Genomic DNA, 6,000 nt, shown 5'->3' with positions numbered 1-6,000 from the left:
TTTATGTTGGAGCCAGTTTTGCAGCTTAAGAAGCACAATGTTATGACGCTTTACCCTGGCCCCATACGTTTTATGACACGCCTGAATAACATGTGCAATGTTTTCCGAGCGGATACACCCCGCACTACAGCGTGTGATCTTAAAACGTCCTCTGGCACATCTCACCCTTGTAGGTAGTGCGTGAATCCGGTGTTTTAACAAATCAACCCATTCATTGCAGGATAGGAATGATGGAGGATCCCTTATCCAGAAGGGTGATGGAGCAGCTCCCATTTCCTGAAGTCCCAGACCATCGTGGTGGCGTAGAGTCGCATCTTCCAGTACTCCTGCTGGCCAGTCTTGGTTGTGAGGTCGTGGCTACCCACTTGGAGCCGATGTCTCAGGTTGGAGCACTCACTCGCATATCTTGGGGAGGATGCCAACGCGACCAGGTACGGATCCTCAGCCTTAATGCTCACGGCTTCAAGACGTGCCAGGCGCAGTCGTTGTAGGTTGAATTCTACACAAGGGATTCCTAAATCGCCGTCGGATAGCTTGATATATAGGAAGGCGTTAGGGATGTCATGAGGAAGATGTAAAAATTCCTTCACAATTCTCCGTACTTGCCTGTCGTACCTTTGTAACCTAGGCAGATGGATGTCCGCCACAGACCATTCGTACGTCAGTCGAGGCAGCAGGTAATATAGGAAAAGTACCAGTTTCTGGTGGGGCTTCAGAGGGCTACAACGCAGCGAGGTCAACTCCGTGGACGCGTCTTCTGTTACCGGGTGGATACCTCCAAACGCGTCAACCAGCACACCCAAATACTTCAATCTGTCGGCGACTCCAAGAGCTGGAATGTGCTCATTGCCCACAAGGTATTGATGCGGAACCACCTTGACAAGCTTCTGCCTCCCAGACGGCACCATGGTGAATGAGGCACACTTGGCCACATTGATCTCGAGTCCATTACCTCCCATGAATAGGGTGAAATGGTCCAGAAGTTTCTGGAGCCCTTCGGCCGATTCCCCCAGCAACATGAAGTCATCGGCGAATGCCAGCGCGTTAATCCTCCGGCCCTGGATGTCTGGTCCGATGTATTCTGGAATGGAGCTGATGAAGTCATCCATGATCAAGTTAAAAAGTAAGGGGGATAGGGGGTCCCCCTGCCGTACTCCTCTTGTAGGTTTGAGGGCCTTAGAGATGCCTCAATGTTCCAATGTAACAGAGCTCAGTTCGTAGAACGATCTAAGGTTTTGTATCAACAAGGGATCGATACCCCGTTTTTCAAGGCATTGAAAAACAATTTTGTGGGGCGCGGAATCGAAAGCGCGACGTAGGTCCATGGACAACAATGCCAATCCGCGGCAACCCTTCTTAGATTCGCGCAGAATAGTTCGAAGCAACAAAATGTACTCAAACGTACCATCCGTGGCACGAAATGCCCGCTGAATTGGGTGGAGCATGATGGCCTGACGAAGCTGGCGATCCACCAGCTTATGGAATATCCGGAGGATCACAGGAGCAATGGTAATCGGCCGGAAGTCACCCGGGGCGCTACTGATGTCCTTCTTCGGCAGGAAGATGCTTCTGGAATTAGTCAAGGACGGGGGGGTCGCCCAAGAAGGAGAAAAACGTTACATAACGCTGCCAGATCATCTGCCGGAATCCTCCTGGCCTGTGTGCAAGTCATTCTGTCAGGACCAGGGGCGGACTTCATACCATCCAACGCAGCCTTGATATCTTCCGGCCTCACCGGTTCGAGTTGTACTAATTGAGGATGGTGTTGAACGTTATCTGATAAAAGAGCCTCCGGTGGGGTGGTGAACACCTTTCCCCAAAAAGCCAAGATTTCTTCAGTTCTCCCTCTGTCCGACTTACAACCATCAAAGATCTGAGCCGCCAGCTTCCTCTTGTTGACATGAAAAAGGCTTTGATACTCTGCATAGATTCGACGCCGCAGAACGCGGGCCGAAGGCTCGCTCCGGGGAACACCCTGCCGAGGTCGTTTGTTACTTCTTCTGGTCTGCGACTGGGATCGCTCTGGCTGGTATCCACAGCTGCTGTTAGAAGCCAGCGATCGAGATCTGCATAGGAAGTGTCTCCCCTCAAGATCTTACCAATGATCTTCGCGCTGCAGGTAATCGCGCTGCTTCCGTCGATTTTTAATCTGTTCGGTGGTGCGGTTGGGTACGTGCTTTGACAACTCAATATTGATCCATCTAACATGAGCTAATTCTATCTCCTTAGCCGCCATTATAGCTAATTCCTCCCGTGTCCAAGCTACATTGCGTCGTTCTACGCTAATGCGATTGTTATACCGATCTGGGTCACAAACCCTCAAATGAGCACCTAGGCCCTTTTTTATAATGTCTTCCACATGTAGGACAACTAACCGTCCCCCCGGGGCCCGTCTCCTGACGGGCGGCCATAGTACTACTGACAACAGAGTCGCCGAGGATGATGATCACTAACAACAAGACCAAAACCCTTGGCATGCTAAGAAGCCCTAGGGCCCCATGGCCAATTAAACAAAACTTAAGGAATAGTGCCGGACTAGTACTTCACTGGTAAAAAAGGGGTTAAAAAGGCCTATTGAAGGTAGCATAGACGTGGCACAACTATCATAAACATTACAGCACATACATAAGAAGCACTGTTAAGCACCCAAACAGCTCGACGGGGCTTTAGGCAAAGTAAAATGTACACTCTTAGAAAAAAGGTTGTAGGAATTACTACTCAAAGTCTAGTATCGGCTTGTCGCAGATTTTACTAACGTGTTAGTAACTGAGAGTAGTAACGACATAGGAAGTAAATGTCACTACCTGTGCATTTACTACATCTTGGGGAGAAAGGTAGTAAATGCTAGTTTGTGCCTTCCCCTGTGCTCCTCAGGAGCTCCCAGTGTGGTGAATGTTGCTGCATTGTGTACATGAGGGCTGACAGCACTTCCTATCCCACCATGTGTGGCTTCGTGAACGAATATGCATGTAATACTGAAAAGGACATTGCTCAAGAACAATATATAGAGAGAGGAATACCTTTACAAGAATACCTTTATTGTGGTCTGAGGCACGTTACAAGTCTCCGCACATGAGGCGATAAGTTAGTCTACTGTAGACCGAAGATGTGCTCCAAGAGAGTTCACATGTTTTGCTTTTTTTTGTTGTGTTCTACATTGAAAGTCGAGTACAGCTCCATGACTGTTGAAACACCATTACTGATGTTGTCCACTTCTATATCCATGGCTTCGAACTTGACATGAACTTCTAGTGCCTCGTGCAGTTTCACGTCCCGGTACGTGATGGAAGGGTATAGACATCCGTTATAGGTTGGAAGGGAAATGAAAGTCATGTTATGCCAAGTGCACAGAAACTTATTTAGACAATCAATGTGTAAAACAGCAATATTGCTATATCACGCCAGGGGAACTGCAATCAAACAGTGAATTGTGACATATAGATATCAGAAAAATGCTCATCTTTCACGACTACATAAGCAGTATCAAAGGGGTGTACTCACACAGCTCCTAAAAAAATCTTGCTGTTCCTTCAGAAGTGATGGCAGAAGCCAAAGGACATAAATTGCGAAGCAGTCTATGGAAGAAAGGTGAAAAGTTAAGATGAGGCTCTCGCACTATGCACGCTCAAATCACACCACAAATGATCTGCATGAATGACTTCCTTCGTACAACTAACATGCTATGCGTTCAACCACACAGTAAATTTGCTTTGTTCAACTCTATTGACTTCTTACATTACTTTTTACATGACTTCTTACATTACAAGTGAATGCATTCTTCACCAATGGAATTGATGATTTCTAGGAGCTTGTCATCTGCTTTGATACCAGTGAGGGCAGTAGACTCTTGATGCACCTGTCAATACAGGAAATGATGTACATAAGATATCACTATGAGGTTAAGATAGTGTGCACTGTTCAAGGTGCACTAAGCAACGGTATGCATACCATGCCCAGTACCGCCAGTGCAGAAATACTGTTGCAAAACTTCAGCCATTGTCGTCGATTGTGTCTCCACAATCCACTGGTGCCTGTGTCGAAGCGTTTTGCCCAACATGCCACTTAATTTGGGAATGCCTGGCACTCTTCGTGCAGTTTCGCGCTGCAACTGTTGCTTAAACTGGTCAATTTCATTTGCTCTGTATGCTGCCTTCTGAACCAGTGCCATCTGTAAGGGCACCAAACTGAAGTTACGAAAAATTGTTACAGGCAAAATAAGCTCAGGCCCATTGCATATGTGCTATCTCATGCACTGAGTTTAAATCATAAGTTCAAAGCAATGCTACAGTCCATGGAAACGTACTATAGGCATCACCAAGGCATTAATGGAGTTTAAGCTTCATAACTATACCACGGTAAAGCAAAAGGCAGCACCACAATATTTGGGCATCTCTGTCTATGACATAAACTTCATGCATATTTTATAGATTACAGCCATGAATAAAGGCACACTTACCGTACGATGTGGGCGTTTTGGAGCATTTTCAGCGTTCATGGAATGCCTTTTTTGGCCAAATTTTTCGTGGCCTCGTCTGCTGCATTGAGACCAGTCTGGACTCCTCAAATATGAAAATCGAAAACGAAGCCGCACTTTCCAAGAGTCCTGCAAGCAAAATGGTAGTCAGCCAATCTCACACAACGTGAACAAGTCCTGAATAGAAGAAGAATAGAATTAGAACTGTAAGCGAACAGAACATGTAGGGTTAAATAGTGACAAGGAGAAGCGCAAACGTGTAGTTTTTAGCGCTACGTGTTCTGGAGCATGTACCACTAAAGGGCCCAGTTAGATGTTCAATACCTTTGGGGCATGCCTCTCCCGTAGCGCTTGTGAGGTTGCCCATCGAGATTACCACTCCATCTGCCTCTTCCGACCTGTAGAGGCAAGCAATTTCCGCATAAACGCCAAATTCGTAAGGCGCACTGGTTGCAGTCCATTTCCCAGTTATCGCTAGTGCAGTTGTCGTCTCCACTTCGTCGAAAGTTAACGGCTTCGCCGCTCGAACAGGTATGTTCTGCGCGCAAACTACGCGCTTAAACAAACGAATAAAGCTCCCGATAAATACTTTCGAAAGACGAACGCCCGCCATCCAGCAAACACATCGAAAGAAAGACAAAGACGCGGAAACGGAAGTTGCTGGTGGACGCCTGGCGGCAACTATTATTAACGCATATTCGGCGTAAAAGCTGTAAATTTTGTATCATGTTAGAGCATATGCGAAAAATTTACGTAGAAAATACCGTTACAATATAAGTGTAGAACATAAGGCTTGCCCCCGAATGGATCAGGAAGCTCATGGCATCATATTGCTGTTACTACGTTCTCTGGTTGCAGTAGTAGCCGCGGCTGTTACTACATATCTGCGGTAGCAGGTCGTAATTTGGTAGTAATTACACAGAAGGAGCTAGTAAATGCATCAAGAACGTAGTAATGACGGCCAGTACTACTTTTTTCCGACCTTTTTTTAAGAGTGTAGTAATGGGCGATAGTATACCAACCTGCATTAGGAGCAGCGAAACGGTTAAAGTACCGCTCAACAGCTCAACAGTCCCGTCGAGCTGTAAGGTCCTCCTTCGTGATGAGAGCTTTCATGCAGAGTTGGCGAACGCTGATTCGTTGATGCAGTAGCCAATCAGAGCCCCGACGACAGCGGCCTCTGGGCTCGCTCGCGCCCCCACACTTGACTGAATAGTGGCGCCCTGCGACTGCGGCTAAACTAGCCCGGACCGGTGTCACCCTCTGGTGGGGTGTCTAACTGTGCCCGACTGAGAATCACCAGCTGAGGGGAAGTACGTGGTAAGCCCTCCAATATGTAAAGACACCCAATCTTCCGATGTGTCACCAATAGAAGCTGGCCAAGGACATCGTATAGCTCAAATAGCTAATAAGAAGAAGGGGGGGCCTCGACCCCTGACGATGCAGCCGTCTTCTCCAGGCAGGATCAGGTCACTTAGTAGAACCAGAAAGTTTGCATCCACTGGGACAGCACTTCACCACACACA

The sequence above is a fragment of the Ornithodoros turicata genome, unplaced genomic scaffold (genome assembly GCF_037126465.1).
Source record: "Ornithodoros turicata isolate Travis unplaced genomic scaffold, ASM3712646v1 Chromosome55, whole genome shotgun sequence".
Classification (NCBI taxonomy): domain Eukaryota; kingdom Metazoa; phylum Arthropoda; class Arachnida; order Ixodida; family Argasidae; genus Ornithodoros; species Ornithodoros turicata.
The sequence above is the reverse complement of the archived record's forward strand: the minus strand, read 5'-3'. Positions refer to the sequence as shown.